Genomic DNA, 16,936 nt, shown 5'->3' with positions numbered 1-16,936 from the left:
GAAATGAGACACTGTTGGTGAAACTTCATCATGAGAACGTCACAAGCTGATCACGCTCTATGATATGACTAGTATTATGTTGCTTCTAGTAGGCTAAGCGCAAGCCGAAACATCAACATGTGAAAGTCGTAGAATTTTGCAATCAAACTGTGGCTAGTACTGTGATGTTACTAGTAACCTTTTCTTACGTCATATGGCCAAGAGAGCATTTGAAGGCGAAACTTCTGCATGGGGAAGCTGCATCATGAACAAAAGTTTATATCGAGTATTATGTTGACGTTAGTAGGCCCTGGCCGAAAGCGCAGCATGTGAAAGGTATAGATAAAAGTTATCGTTGCAGTCAGTACTGTGTAGTTACTAGTAGCTGGATTTAAGCTCGAAGTGAGACACTGTTGGTGAAACTTCATCATGAGAACGTCACAAGCTGATCACGCTCTATGATATGACTAGTATTATGTTGCTTATAGTAGGCTAAGCGCAAGCCGAAACATCAACATGTGAAAGTCGTAGAATTTTGCGATCAAACTGTGGCTAGTACTTTGATGATGCTTGTAGCCAACCGAATTGGTTGAAAAGCCCAATAAGTAAGCTAACTTGGGAGAGCTTGTTGGAAACCAAATGCTACTAGATTGGTCCAAATACATCCTTCAACAGGGGATCACTTGGCTCGCTTTACGAAGAGGAGCACAGCTATATGTGTTAATTCGGTATGAATCGCAAGATTTGTTTACCGACCTCTCTAACGCAAAAGGCGGTCTCGGCTTCGGCTGTTGACTGCGTCCGATTCAGGGTTATATAACTCTCGATTGAACACATTGATGTTCTATTGTTGGTGCTTCCAATAAAATTGGAACACTTAAAGCAGAACCGATTCAAATAATAGCATTCTGATCAATGATTGCATTCCTTGATCAAGAACTGCTGGAGTCATTGTGATGGCGAATTTTCTTCATAAGAAAATTGCAAAGAGACGGAACTTAATGAGACTAGTATTATGTTGTTTCTAGTAAGCGGAAGCTGAAACAGCAACATGTGAAAATCAAGTTTTGTTCAATGATCTCGAGGCGATAAGTACTATGAAGCAACTAGTAGCCTAAGCATGACTCAGATTTGAGACAGTCAAAAAGACTGGCGAAACTTCTTCACATGAAAGTTACATAGAGAACTACAAATGTATACAGCGAGTATTATGTTGTTTCTAGTAGGCGAAAGCTGAAACATCAACATGTGAAAGTTGTCTGCAAACTGTAGAACGATATGTGATTAGTACTGTGCTGTTACTAGTAGCCAGTCTGACTGTAGAAGCCAAGACAAAGGGAAACTAATGCATCTGAAAAGGACAAGTTATGGAAAGGTATGCACGATAAGTATTATGTTGTTTCTAGTAAGCGGCAGCTGAAACATCAACATGTGAACGTCGTTGTGTACAGTAACCTAGAACTATATAGTCCTTAGTAACGTGCATTTACTAGTACCTGTAATTGGTATTCAGACTCAGGCAGTTTGGAATAGTTTGGCAAAGATGCACCAGAGAAAACTGGGATTTGATACAGAAATTGTTGAATACAAGTATTATGCTGCTTCTAGTAGGTTGAATCCGAAACATCAGCATGTGAAAATTGAAAACATTTCTGGTTCGAATTGTCACAAGTATTTGGTGATCTGAGTAGCCAAACTCACTACAACGCCAATTGAAGGCAAAAATTCTCAACGGGAAAAGCTATTCTCATTGAATGAGCTAACAAGACGAGTATTATGTTGCTTCTAGTAGGCGAAAGCCAAAACATCAACATGTGAAAGTCTTGCTGAACAAATTTAATGTTGTTGAGCTCAGTACCGTGTGAATTAGTAGCCATAATTGGCGAGCGAAAATTGAACTGGCGAAACTTCGTCTTTGGAAAATTGCAGATGCCGAGCACTTATTTTGCAACGAGTATTATGTTGACTGTAGTAAGCGAAAGTGAGCGAAAGTAAGCGAACTTGAGCTTGAGCTAGCTAGCTTGAGCTTGAGCTAGCTAGCTAGCTTGAACTTGAGCTAGCTAGCTAGCTTGAGCTTGAGCTTGAGCTAGCTAGCTAGCTTGAGCTTGAGCTAGCTAGCTAGCTTGAGCTTGAGCTTGAGCTAGCTAGCTTGAGCTTGAGCTTGAGCTAGCTAGCTAGCTTGAGCTTGAGCTAGCTAGCTTGAGCTTGAGCTAGCTAGCTTGAGCTTGAGCTAGCTAGCTAGCTTGAGCTTGAGCTAGCTAGCTAGCTTGAACTTGAGCTAGCTAGCTAGCTTGAGCTTGAGCTAGCTAGCTAGCTTGAGCTAGCTAGCTAGCTTGAGCTTGAGCTTGAGCTTGAGCTAGCTAGCTTGAGCTTGAGCTAGCTAGCTAGCTTGAGCTTGAGCTAGCTAGCTAGCTTGAGCTTGAGCTAGCTAGCTAGCTTGAGCTTGAGCTTGAGCTAGCTAGCTTGAGCTTGAGCTTGAGCTAGCTAGCTAGCTTGAGCTTGAGCTAGCTAGCTTGAGCTTGAGCTAGCTAGCTTGAGCTTGAGCTAGCTAGCTAGCTTGAGCTTGAGCTAGCTAGCTAGCTTGAGCTTGAGCTAGCTGGCTTGAGCTTGAGCTAGATAGCTTGAGCTTGAGCTAGCTAGCTAGCTTGAGCTAGCTAGCTAGAGCTCGACCTATGAAAAGCTGCGCAAACACTTATTCTATAATAATTGCGAAAATTAAAAATTTCACAAGTGAAAAGCTGCATAAACAGTAATTCTATGTGTGGGGCATTATTAGGGGGAGGTGTCTTGTCAAAATATGGCTGGACTAAAGACCTCAACCCAGATAGGGTGGAAGGCCCTATGATCGGTCTGTTACTAATCGGTGACCGATAAAGACCTGACCAAGGCCTGTAGTAAGCTTGGTTAGGCATTACAGGAGATAACACTAAGACCGAGGGGTCTTAGAGAGCCCTCTAGCGGGGCGAATAGAGCTAGATCGAGCCTTGGGAAAGCTAGATCGAGCAGGACTGAAGCTAAAGGATAGACCGAGAGGTCTGTCTGGTCCTCCTAGAGAGGCCAAGAGAAAGTACGAGAAGCCAACTAAAGCTTGATCGGGCCTTCAGCAAGCACGACCGAGCTGTACCGGAGCTAACACTAAGACCGAGGGGTCTTAGAGAGCCCTCTAGCGGGGCGAATAGAGCTAGATCGAGCCTTGGGAAAGCTAGATCGAGCAGGACTGAAGCTAAACGATAGACCGAGAGGTCTGTCTGGTCCTCCTAGAGAGGCCAAGAGAAAAAACGAGAAGCTAACTAAAGCTTGATCGGGCCTTCAGCAAGCACGACCGAGCTGTACCGGAGCTAACACTAAGACCGAGGGGTCTTAGAGAGCCCTCTAGCGGGGCGAATAGAGCTTGATCAAGCCTTGGGCAAGCTAGATCGAGCAGGACTGAAGCTAAGCAAGAGACCGAGAGGTCTGTCTGGTCCTCCTAGAGAGGCCAAGAGAAAGTACGAGAAGCCAACTAAAGCTTGATCGGGCCTTCAGCAAGCACGACCGAGCTGTACCGGAGCTAACACTAAGACCGAGGGGTCTTAGAGAGCCCTCTAGCGGGGCGAATAGAGCTAGATCGAGCCTTGGGAAAGCTAGATCGAGCAGGACTGAAGCTAAACGATAGACCGAGAGGTCTGTCTGGTCCTCCTAGAGAGGCCAAGAGAAAGTACGAGAAGCTAACTAAAGCTTGATCGCGCCTTCAGCAAGCACGATTGAGCAAGACCGGAGCTAACACTAAGACCGAAGTGTCTTAGAGAGCCCTCTGGTGGGGCGAATAGAGCTAGATCGAGCCTTGGGAAAGCTAGATCGAGTAAGATTGAAGCTGAAAGAGTGTCAGAGGAGCAAATGAACCTCCAAAAAGTGAAAATCAAATTTTAGAAAAAACACAAGTTAAATACTGCATGGACAGTATTTCTATGTGTGGGGCATTATTAGGGGGAGGTGTCTTGTCAAAATATGGCTGGACTAAAGACCTCAACCCGGATAGGGTGGAAGGCCCCATGATCGGTCTGTTACTAATCGGTGACCGATAAAGACCTGACCAAGGCCTGTAGTAAGCTTGGTTAGGCATTACAGGAGTTAACACTAAGACCGAGGGGTCTTAGAGAGCCCTCTAGCGGGGCGAATAGAGCTAGATCGAGCCTTGGGAAAGCTAGATCGAGCAGGACTGAAGCTAAGCAAGAGACCGAAAGGTCTGTCTGGTCCTCCTAGAGAGGCCAAGAGAAAGTACGAGAAGCTAACTAAAGCTTGATCAGGCCTTCAGCAAGCACGACCGAGCTGTACCGGAGCTAACACTAAGACCGAGGGGTCTTAGAGAGCCCTCTAGCAGGGCGAATAGATCTAGATCGAGCCTTGGGAAAGCTAGATCGAGCAGGACTGAAGCTAAACGATAGACCGAGAGGTCTGTCTGGTCCTCCTAGAGAGGCCAAGAGAAAGTACGAGAAGCTAACTAAAGCTTGATCGGGCCTTCAGCAAGCACGACCGAGCTGTACCGGAGCTAACACTAAGACCGAGGGGTCTTAGAGAGCCCTCTAGCAGGGCGAATAGAGCTAGATCGAGCCTTGGGAAAGCTAGATCAAGCAGGACTGAAGCTAAACGATAGACCGAGAGGTCTGTCTGGTCCTCCTAGAGAGGCCAAGAGAAAGTACGAGAATCTAACTAAAGCTTGATCGGGCCTTCAGCAAGCACGACCGAGCTGTACCGGAGCTAACACTAAGACCGAGGGGTCTTAGAGAGCCCTCTAGCAGGGCGAATAGAGCTAGATCGAGCCTTGGGAAAGCTAGATCGAGCAGGACTGAAGCTAAACGATAGACCGAGAGGTCTGTCTGGTCCTCCTAGAGAGGCCAAGAGGAAGTACGAGAAGCTAACTAAAGCTTGATCGCGCCTTCAGCAAGCACGATTGAGCAAGACCGGAGCTAACACTAAGACCGAAGTGTCTTAGAGAGCCCTCTAGTGGGGCGAATAGAGCTAGATCGAGCCTTGGGAAAGCTAGATCGAGTAAGATTGAAGCTGAAAGAGTGTCAGAGGAGCAAATGAACCTCCAAAAAGTGAAAATCAAATTTTAGAAAAAAACACAAGTTAAATACTGCATGGACAGTAATTCTATGTGTGGGGCATTATTAGGGAGAGGTGTCTTGTCAAAATATGGCTGGACTAAAGACCTCAACCCGGATAGGGTGGAAGGCCCTATGATTGGTCTGTTACTAATCGGTGACCGATAAAGACCTGACCAAGGCCTGTAGTAAGCTTGGTTAGGCATTACAGAAGATAACACTAAGACCGAGGGGTCTTAGAGAGCCCTCTAGCGGGGCGAATAGAGCTTGATCAAGCCTTGGGCAAGCTAGATCGAGCAGGACTGAAGCTAAACGATAGACCGAGAGGTCTGTCTGGTCCTCCTAGAGAGGCCAAGAGAAAGTACGAGAATCTAACTAAAGCTGGGTCGGGCCTTCAGCAAGCACGACCGAGCAGTACCGGAGCTAACACTAAGACCGAGGGGTCTTAGAGAGCCCTCTAGTGGGGCGAATAGAGCTAGATCGAGCCTTGGGAAAGCTAGATCGAGCAGGACTGAAGCTAAACGATAAACCGAAAGGTCTGACGGGTCCTCATAAGAGGCATGGAGAAAGATCTGATACTAAAGTACCTCTCGGAAGTAATAAAATATGCCTGATGAAGCCGGGTATGATGTTTGTTGTTTGATGGCATTCATCGATTAGGTCTGGTGGATTCCCCATTACTCCGAGTGGTACTAGTAGAGGCTCCTACAGGGGTGAGCAAAGCGAGATCAAGCCTTAGGCAAGCTAGATCGAGCAGAACTGAAGCTGAAAAGCAAAATAAATGACAGGTCTGTCCAAATCAATAAACTTGAAATCCAGTGTGGTCACCACGGGTCACGAGGTGAATTCCTAGCGATTGTCTGCTGAACGTATAGGAAGGCCCGAAACGAACGATAATTTCATTGCACAGTGGAGATACTATACGTTCAGGAGTAGCATACATCGGGTTTGATCTATGATCATGTCTGGTCTCCGAGGATCCACCGGGTTACCAACTGGCACCGCTGTACTGGGTGTAAAACTGGGCCACCTGAAGTCCCGGGTGTAAAACTAGGTGCCTCTGTGCCAAAGTAGCGGCTTGCGTAGTGCATTATGCCTCCGGCTTGCGAAATGGTTATAAGCAATAACAACAGGACGCCGCGGGGTGTTCACTTAAAGGAGTAACGTTCTCTCAAGGGAGGGGATCTAAAAATCTTGATAAAACATTTATTCTATGCAAAATTTGTGCGCAAATTTTGCAAAGTAAAAAGCTGCACTGTAGCAAATTCTATGTGTGTAGCATTATTAGGGAAGTGTTGTTTGATGGCACCTCTCTACTTGATGCACCAAAGAACTACCTTGATGGCTCATGACCGCTGGTAATCTGTCGTCGCTAGTAGTTCGGAACTGAGAACAAATATGTTCGCAAATTACAACAATTATACAGCATATTGCTGAATAAAGCAGAACCGAATAATACTCAGTGACTTTACACCAAGACTGACTAATGTCTGGATTGTATCGTCCTACTCGAGTAAGGCGAAGAAAAGCTAGAAAGATACGCTTTTCACAAAGCAGGCTTAATGCATGCAAACCAAGGAGGAAGGAGTGATGCCCCTCCTTATAATAAGCAGAACCAAATAAAGAACAGACAGCATCATCTGTACAGTGACCAAGAAGAGGTGAAACTTCTGTATGTGAAAAGGCAATTTGAGCGAGATTTATTAGCAGACTAGTATTATGTTGTTTCTAGTAGGCGAAAGCCGAAACATCAACATGTGAAAATCTGATATTAAATCCTCAATCATTTTCCCTAGTATTATACAGCTATGAGTAACCTTAATTGGACACGGCAATTATTGCTGACCGGTGAAACTTTCGCATGGGAAAGACACACACACTTCTTGACAAAGCAATAAGTATTATGCTGTTTCTAGTACGCGAAAGCAGAAACATCAGCATGTGAAAGTTGTGAAGTTGAAGAATTTTTGTGTTGAGTACGATGTTGTTACTAGTAACCATGTCGACAGCTGAGAACTGTTCTCTAACCAATAGAAGGTGAAACTTCTGTATGTGAAAAGGCAATTTGAGCGAGATTTCTTAGCAGACTAGTATTATGTTGTTTCTAGTAGGCGAAAGCCGAAACATCAACATGTGAAAATCTGATATTAAATCCTCAATCATTTTCCCTAGTATTATACAGCTACTAGTAGCCGTAATTGGTCAGGGAAACATTGTTGACCGGTGAAACTTCACATGGGAAAGACACACAAATTACTTGACAAAACAATAAGTATTATGCTGTTTCTAGTATGCGAAAGCAGAAACATCAGCATGTGAAAGTTGTGAAGTTGAAAAGTTTTTGTGTTGAGTACGGTGTTGTTACTAGTAACCATGTCGACAGCTGGAAAGCTGTTCTCTAACCAATAAAAGGTAAAACTTCTGTATCTGAAGAGGCGGCGTGATTGAGATTTTTAACAGACTAGTATTATGTTGTTTCTAGTAGGCGAGAGCCGAAACATCGACATGTGAACATCTGGTTTTTAAATCATGAGTCAATTCTCCCTAGTATGATACAGTTGTTAGCCGGTATTGGTAACAGTAGAACAGAGATTTGGAGGGCAAAACCTGCTCATGGGAAATGCTCACAGAGCGCTATCTACCAGTACACATAGTATTATGCTGTTTCTAGTACGCGCGAGCCAAAACATCAGCATGTGAAATGTGTAATCGTGGGTAACTCTAAGTGTGTAGAGTACTGTGTAGTAACTAGTAGCCATGCCAAAGCATGCATTGAAACTCTTCGTGATTTAAAAAGCTCAAAGCAAGATTGACGAGGCCGCAAGGCTATGTCTTTCTAAATTCGAACAAATCGAAAGATTGTTCAAAGTACAATTAAACTGATTGATCCTGTCAGTTGCCATATGCTTGTCTGAAAGACTAAGCCATGCATGTGCAAGCGAAGCTTGAAAAAGTGGAACCGCGAATGGCTCATTAAATCAGTTACTATCTATTAGTTGATTTGCAAGCTAAATGAATAACTGCGGTAACCCTGCAGCTAATGCATGCTGATTGTCCGACACTGTCGGAGACTTTTACAAGACTACACCGGGTGATTTGCTAAGTACAGACACATCCCGTGATGAGTCCTAGTAACTGAAAGATCCCAGATAGCTTCGGCTTGGGGACGGAACTTCCGAATTTCTGACCTATCAACCTATGATGGTAGTGTAACGGACTACCATGGTTGTGACGGGTAACGGGGAATCAGGGTTCGATTCCGGAGAGGGAGCCTTAGAAACGGCTACCACATCCAAGGAAGGCAGCAGGCACGCAAATTACCCACTCTCCGCACGAGGAGGTAGTGACTAGAAATAATGATATGAACCTTTATGGTTTGTAATCAGAATGGAATGGACTTAAAAGCTCCATTGATGAACGAGTAGAGGGCAAGTCTGGTGCCAGCAGCCGCGGTAATACCAGCCTCTACAAGCGTATGCAATAGTTGCTGCGTTTAAAAAGCTCATAGTTGGATCTGTTTGAGTAGAACGGCAACATGGTCTTCAGTTAAATCTGTTGACTCGTTCCGCTCATCCTTCGCATCGAAGAAATAGTTTGCACTTAAATGTGACGAACTGTGGAAACGGTGTTTTCACCCTGAGAAAATTAGAGTGTTCAAAGCATCCTTTGGGATCGAATAATAAAGCATGGAATAATGGAGAATGACCCGCTACTCGATTGATGCCGGTTGGCTGAGTGCGGTAATGATTGAAAGGAACAGACGGGGGCATTTGTATTGCTACGTTAGAGGTGAAATTCTTGGATCGTGGCAAGACAAACTACTGCGAAAGCATTTGCCAAGAATGTTTTCATTAATCAAGAACGAAAGTCAGAGTATTGAAGAGGATTAGATACCCTCGTAATTCTGACCATAAACTATACCAACCTACAATTTGTCAAAGTCGATCTTGACTTGGCAAGAGATTAACCGGGAAACCAAAGTTTATTGGTTCCGGGGGAAGTATGGTTGCAAAATCGAAACTTAAAGGAATTGACGGAAGGGCACCACCAGGAGTGGAGCCTGCGGCTTAATTTGACTCAACACGGGAAAACTCACCCGGTCCAGACATCTTAAGGATTGACAGATTGAATATCTTTCATGATTATATGGGCGGTGGTGCATGGCCGTTCTTAGTTAGTGGAGTGATCTGTCTGGTTAATTCCGATAACGAACGAGATCTTCTCCATCTAAATAATGAAATTCACTATATGTGAATTCAAACACTTCTTAGAGGAACTATGCGGAATTAAATACCGCAGATGAAGTGAGGCTATAACAGGTCTGTGATGCCCTTAGATGTTCTGGACTGCACGCGCGCTACACTGTGTACTTTTAGATTGAGTACTCAGCCCTTGGTCCGAAATGGACTGGGCAATCAGAGAAAAGTACAGCGCTTCAAGGGGATCGTCTGTTGTAACTTGCAGACGTGAACCAGGAATTCCTGGTACTTATGAGTCAACAACTCATAGGGATTACGTCCCTGCCCTTTGTACACACCGCCCGTCGCTACTACTGATTGGATAGTTAAGCAAGAATTGCAAATTCCTACTGTTGGGACTTCGGTCTCCGGCAACGGGATGAAGCGGATCGAGCTTAATTGTCTAGAGGAAGTAAAAGTCGTAACAAGGTTTCCGTAGGGGAACCTGCGGAAGGATCAGTGATTGATTCCTTCGGGCATGGCTGCTGGTAGAGGCCATGTCTGTAGTGCGCATGACGCTCTGTCGCTAGAGATTGCTTGGCAACCAATCTCGAATTATGTATCGAGCTCAAAAACTACTTGTGTGGATACATAGTTCAGCAGTCATGGCAAGGGACTGCTTAAAGGGAGACTAGTTAGCAAAAGCAGCCTAGCAGAACTGCAGCTATCTAGATCTCAGAAGCTGGGTTATAGAAGCCCAGCTATAGACTTGTGAATGAGAAAGGCCTAAAAAGGTCCACAAGTCGCGTGGTTAGAACCGACACGCAAAAATCCCAGCGAGTGACAGAGCGTTGCGCTGTTCAGTGGGAAAGAGTTGAGCTACTCGGGGCGCCCACTGAACTTGCTCCGAGCCAAAGGCTCGAAAAAACACAGCTTAGCCTCAGATCCTTTACATAGAAGGCTAGCTAAAATAAACTTACCTTGGACGAGGGTAAAGTTTAGTCAGTTCTTAGGGGAGAGTAATCCACAGCTTCTCGCCCTCTGAACATTCTCCCAGATATGTAGGTCTGGGAGAGTCTCCTCCTGTTCTTCGGAATCTGGAGGTAGACAAAGACAGTACGATACGATCTTGCATCGGGATGACTAACCGATAATGATCATAATCTGACAATTTTTCCGGCTTGAGGCACCGGAGTCAGATTAAAGACACATACTGAACTAAAGGCGTATGTGCAAAGCTTGTCGGAGTGTAGAGAGTCAAGCTGAGTTGACTCGTCACGTGGTGATGACAACAGCCATGTGCAAAACACTCACAACTTTATCGTCTATGTGGAAAAGGTTGCTAACAGCGCTCTCTATGAGAGGCCCTCGCATATAACTATACGAGGAAAAGGCGATAGAGTTGTTTGAATGTGGGGCAGGTTCATCGACAAGCTAAGTTGATCACATTCTTGTTGTGGCATCCTACTAGAATTGGTCACGGTCTGCACCAACTCTCCCCAAGTTGGCCAGACTTAAAACTAGAAATAAGGTTTGCAGCTATGTGAACCTAGAAACTGTAAAGGAGTTGAAAGAACTTAAAGGAATTGAAAGAGGCCTTGAGGTATATCCTCTTGGTAAAGACCCACAAAAGCTCACAAAAGTGGCTTCGAAGGGCAAAACTGGTTCATCCAAAACAATTGGAGAGCTTAAAGCAGAACCAATTCGAATGAAACACTATTGGTGAAACTTCATCATGAGAACGTCACAAGCTGATCACGCTCTATGATATGACTAGTATTATGTTGCTTCTAGTAGGCTAAGCGCAAGCCGAAACATCAACATGTGAAAGTCGTAGAATTTTGCAATCAAACTGTGGCTAGTACTGTGATGTTACTAGTAACCTGGTGTTCCGTCATATGGCCAAGAGAGCATTTGAAGGCGAAACTTCTGCATGGGAAAGCTGCATCATGATCAAAATTTTATATCGAGTATTATGTTGACGTTAGTAGGCCTTGGCCGAAAACGCAGCATGTGAAAGGTATAGATAAAAGTTATTGTTGCAGTCAGTACTGTGTAGTTACTAGTAGCTGGATTTAAGCTCAAAATGAGACACTGTTGGTGAAACTTCATCATGAGAATGTCACAAGCTGATCAAGCTCTATGATATGACTAGTATTATGTTGCTTCTAGTAGGCTAAGCGCAAGCCGAAACATCAACATGTGAAAGTCGTAGAATTTTGCGATCAAATTGTGGCTAGTACTGTGATGTTACTAGTAACCTTGTGTTACGTCATATGGCCAAGAGAGCATTTGAAGGCGAAACTTCTGCATGGGGAAGCTGCATCATGAACAAAAGTTTATATCGAGTATTATGTTGACATTAGTAGGCCCTGGCCGAAAGCGCAGCATGTGAAAGGTATAGATAAAAGTTATCGTTGCAGTCAGTACTGTGTAGTTACTAGTAGCTGGATTTAAGCTCGAAATGAGACACTGTTGGTGAAACTTCATCATGAGAACGTCACAAGCTGATCACGCTCCATGATATGACTAGTATTATGTTGCTTCTAGTAGGCTAAGCGCAAGCCGAAACATCAACATGTGAAAGTCGTAGAATTTTGCGATCAAATTGTGGCTAGTACTGTGATGTTACTAGTAACCTTGTGTTACGTCATATGGCCAAGAGAGCATTTGAAGGCGAAACTTCTGCATGGGGAAGCTGCATCATGAACAAAAGTTTATATCGAGTATTATGTTGACGTTAGTAGGCCCTGGCCGAAAGCGCAGCATGTGAAAGGTATAGATAAAAGTTAGCGTTGCAGTCAGTACTGTGTAGTTACTAGTAGCTGGATTTAAGCTCGAAATGAGACACTGTTGGTGAAACTTCATCATGAGAACGTCACAAGCTGATCACGCTCTATGATATGACTAGTATTATGTTGCTTCTAGTAGGCTAAGCGCAAGCCGAAACATCAACATGTGAAAGTCGTAGAATTTTGCAATCAAACTGTGGCTAGTACTGTGATGTTACTAGTAACCTTTTCTTACGTCATATGGCCAAGAGAGCATTTGAAGGCGAAACTTCTGCATGGGGAAGCTGCATCATGAACAAAAGTTTATATCGAGTATTATGTTGACGTTAGTAGGCCCTGGCCGAAAGCGCAGCATGTGAAAGGTATAGATAAAAGTTATCGTTGCAGTCAGTACTGTGTAGTTACTAGTAGCTGGATTTAAGCTCGAAGTGAGACACTGTTGGTGAAACTTCATCATGAGAACGTCACAAGCTGATCACGCTCTATGATATGACTAGTATTATGTTGCTTATAGTAGGCTAAGCGCAAGCCGAAACATCAACATGTGAAAGTCGTAGAATTTTGCGATCAAACTGTGGCTAGTACTTTGATGATGCTTGTAGCCAACCGAATTGGTTGAAAAGCCCAATAAGTAAGCTAACTTGGGAGAGCTTGTTGGAAACCAAATGCTACTAGATTGGTCCAAATACATCCTTCAACAGGGGATCACTTGGCTCGCTTTACGAAGAGGAGCACAGCTATATGTGTTAATTCGGTATGAATCGCAAGATTTGTTTACCGACCTCTCTAACGCAAAAGGCGGTCTCGGCTTCGGCTGTTGACTGCGTCCGATTCAGGGTTATATAACTCTCGATTGAACACATTGATGTTCTATTGTTGGTGCTTCCAATAAAATTGGAACACTTAAAGCAGAACCGATTCAAATAATAGCATTCTGATCAATGATTGCATTCCTTGATCAAGAACTGCTGGAGTCATTGTGATGGCGAATTTTCTTCATAAGAAAATTGCAAAGAGACGGAACTTAATGAGACTAGTATTATGTTGTTTCTAGTAAGCGGAAGCTGAAACAGCAACATGTGAAAATCAAGTTTTGTTCAATGATCTCGAGGCGATAAGTACTATGAAGCAACTAGTAGCCTAAGCATGACTCAGATTTGAGACAGTCAAAAAGACTGGCGAAACTTCTTCACATGAAAGTTACATAGAGAACTACAAATGTATACAGCGAGTATTATGTTGTTTCTAGTAGGCGAAAGCTGAAACATCAACATGTGAAAGTTGTCTGCAAACTGTAGAACGATATGTGATTAGTACTGTGCTGTTACTAGTAGCCAGTCTGACTGTAGAAGCCAAGACAAAGGGAAACTAATGCATCTGAAAAGGACAAGTTATGGAAAGGTATGCACGATAAGTATTATGTTGTTTCTAGTAAGCGGCAGCTGAAACATCAACATGTGAACGTCGTTGTGTACAGTAACCTAGAACTATATAGTCCTTAGTAACGTGCATTTACTAGTACCTGTAATTGGTATTCAGACTCAGGCAGTTTGGAATAGTTTGGCAAAGATGCACCAGAGAAAACTGGGATTTGATACAGAAATTGTTGAATACAAGTATTATGCTGCTTCTAGTAGGTTGAATCCGAAACATCAGCATGTGAAAATTGAAAACATTTCTGGTTCGAATTGTCACAAGTATTTGGTGATCTGAGTAGCCAAACTCACTACAACGCCAATTGAAGGCAAAAATTCTCAACGGGAAAAGCTATTCTCATTGAATGAGCTAACAAGACGAGTATTATGTTGCTTCTAGTAGGCGAAAGCCAAAACATCAACATGTGAAAGTCTTGCTGAACAAATTTAATGTTGTTGAGCTCAGTACCGTGTGAATTAGTAGCCATAATTGGCGAGCGAAAATTGAACTGGCGAAACTTCGTCTTTGGAAAATTGCAGATGCCGAGCACTTATTTTGCAACGAGTATTATGTTGACTGTAGTAAGCGAAAGCCGAAACAGCAACATGTGAAAGCTGTTGAAATTTGTGGTCATTTTGCAATAAGTACAAGGAGTGTAACTAGTAGCCAGGTCAAAATTTGGGATAAGAATGAGCAAAAATTCTGCATGAGAACAGTTGAAATTATGAAACTAAATTACAAAGACTAGTATTATGTTGTTTCGAGTACGCGAAAGCGGAAACATCAACATGTGAACGTTTGTAACGAAGTTTCGTTAATTTTCAGCCTAGTACTGAGCAAGAACGAGTAGCCTCATCTCCAATCCCACGCAAAATGTAGTGAAATATGTGAGTGAACCTTATTCACGGTGAGGGTTTCCCGAGGTCTGTATTGCAGCGAGTATTATGTTGCTTCTAGTAAGCGAAAGCTGAAACAACAACATTTGAAAGTTGGAATTAATGACTGAATGGAAACTTCGACCTGTGTTTGATAGTAGTAGCGAACAAAACTGCTGAATCGGTTTCTGTCTCATATTGGTCAGTGAACCAATTAAGAGACAATCAACTACATAACCTGAATTGGGCGAGAGAACCCCCTTAACTTAAGCATATCAGTAAGGGGAGGAAAAGAAATCAACTGAGAATCCCTTAGTAATGGCGAATGAACAGGGAAAAGCTCATCGGGAAGAGAAATGGCAACATTTCTCGGTGTCCGGTATGGTTTGATGCTAGACTGGTGAATTTGTCCTGATGTCTACTGGAAAGTAGCATCAAAGAAGGTGAAAATCCTGTAAAGGTCATTTTCGATACCAGTCATAATGGCTCATTCCTATGAGTAGAGTTGTTTGAAAGTGCAACTCGAAGCTGGAGATATGTCTCTCCAAAAGCTAATTATAAAGCGAGACCGATAGTAAACAAGTACCGTGAGGGAAAGTTGAAAAGCACTCTGAAGAGAGAGTGAAAAGTACGTGAAACTGTTGAAGGGGAACTGGAGTGAGCGTTACCATACTCAATGCCTTGATATTATATTCTCGGCTACCGAGTAGTGTAGTTGTCGTCTTTTGGCAAATCTTGTTAATGAATCGAGCAGAAGTTTTCCTCGGAATTCTTCTTGTTGATTCTAAACAAAATGAGATAAATTGATCTTGATTGCCTGTCTGACCTCAACTTCCTATTCAATGCTCTCTACAGCCCGTCTTGAAACACGGACCAAGGAGTGTGAGTTGCTTGCAAGTGTTGTCGCTCATTGAAAGCGCACACGCGAAATGAAAGTGAACAGTGTAATTTTTATGAATTGCACTACTTTGTGTGGTGAGGGCGCCGATTCGGTGTCCCGCAACCACGGACGGTTTTGCTCTTATTGCATGACTGATCCAGAGCAAGTAGCACACGACCCGAAAGATGGTGATCTATGCTTGGGCAGGGCGAAGCCACGGGAAACCATGGTGGAAGCCCGAAGCGGTTCTGACGTGCAAATCGATCGTCTGACCTGAGCATAGGGGCGAAAGACTAATCGAACCATCTAGTAGCTGGTTTCCTCCGAAGTTTCCCTCAGGATAGCAAAAGCTTGAGCAAGATTGAAAAATCTTCGCAAAGCAATTTCATCGGTTAAAGCGAATGATTAGAGGAATGGGGGAAAATTTTTCCTTCACCTATTCTCAAACTATAAATCGGTGAGATGTCCTTGTGACTTAATTGCACTTGGACTATGAATGCAAGCTTTTTGTGGGCCGCTTTTGGTAAGCAGAACCGGCGATGTGGGATGAACCAAAAGTTGGGTTAAGGCGCCTAACTACTTGCTCATGAGTCACCACAAAAGGTGTTGATTGATACTGACAGCAGGACGGTGGTCATGGAAGTTGAAATCCGCTAAGGAGTGTGTAACAACTCACCTGCCGAATCAATCAGCCCTGAAAATGGATGGCACTAGAGCTCGTGGCCTATACCCAACCATGAATATCAATATCTAACGCAAGTTAGATTAGAGAAAAAGAGCCTCACCAGCTCAAAAATGATATTCATGTGTAGGAGGACACATTGATTGCGCTAAAGTATGCACGCAAGTGTATGCGCGAAGCGATCAATGGAGCAGATCTTGGTGGAAGTAGCAAGTACTCAAATGAGAACTTTGAGGACTGAAGCGGGAAAGGCTTTCATGTGAACAGCGTTTGCACATGAGTTAGTCGATTCTAAAAGACAGGCTAATGCCAAAGTCTTGAATAGTGGTTTCTTGAAAACTGCTGAGTCTCGAAAGAGCATCGGGTTAAAATTCCCGAACTTACTCTCCTGGCATTGAGACGGCAACGTCATTGAGGTCGAACTTTGTCATTGGGACCTTGGGGAAGAGTTATCTTTTCTTTATAACACGTTGTAGAGTCCTTGGAATTGATTCAATCAGAGATAAGGCTCGAAGCGTGCAAGAGCACAGCAGCATTTGCTGTGTCCCAATTGTTCCTGGTGGCACATAAAAGTTTGGCTTAGCAGATGTCAGGAGAGTGAATCGTACCGATTACCGCATCAGGTCCCCAAGGTGAAAAGCCTCTGGTCTTGGAACAGTGTAGATAAGGGAAGTCGGCAAAATAGATCCGTACCTTCGGAAGAAGGATTGGCTCTGAGGAGTGGGTGTAACAAGCCTTTAGTTTGACGCTTCGGTCTGCTAAAGCGTGCGATGGCCTTCGGGTTGTTGGCGTTTGGTTTGACTGCTAGCTGATATGCTTTAGGTCTATTCTGTTGCACAAAAAACACTCGAACTCTGAACTGGTTCGGACAAGGGGAATCCGACTGTTTAATTAAAACAAAGCATTGCGATGGCTGGTGAAACGGTGTTGACGCAATGTGATTTCTGCCCAGTGCTCTGAATGTCAAAGTGAAGAAATTCAAATAAGCGCGGGTAAACGGCGGGAGTAACTATGACTCTCTTAAGGTAGCCAAATGCCTCGTCATCTAATTAG

At 43.8% G+C, this 16,936-nt stretch overlaps 3 pseudogenes; all 3 read left to right on the top strand.

Annotated features, from left to right (window-relative positions):
• Nucleotides 1-642: 642 nt before the first annotated feature.
• Nucleotides 643-794, top strand: LOC142355930 (5.8S ribosomal RNA; annotated as a pseudogene).
• Nucleotides 795-12,719: 11,925 nt separating this feature from the next.
• Nucleotides 12,720-12,871, top strand: LOC142355927 (5.8S ribosomal RNA; annotated as a pseudogene).
• A 1,683-nt stretch (nt 12,872-14,554) lies between these two features.
• Nucleotides 14,555-16,936, top strand: LOC142355929 (large subunit ribosomal RNA; annotated as a pseudogene; the record flags this gene model as incomplete).

This window comes from Convolutriloba macropyga, unplaced genomic scaffold (assembly GCF_964194025.1).
Source record: "Convolutriloba macropyga unplaced genomic scaffold, txConMacr16.3 SCAFFOLD_1629, whole genome shotgun sequence".
NCBI classification, from domain to species: Eukaryota; Metazoa; Xenacoelomorpha; order Acoela; family Convolutidae; genus Convolutriloba; species Convolutriloba macropyga.
This window is presented reverse-complemented; position numbering and strand designations above follow the sequence as displayed.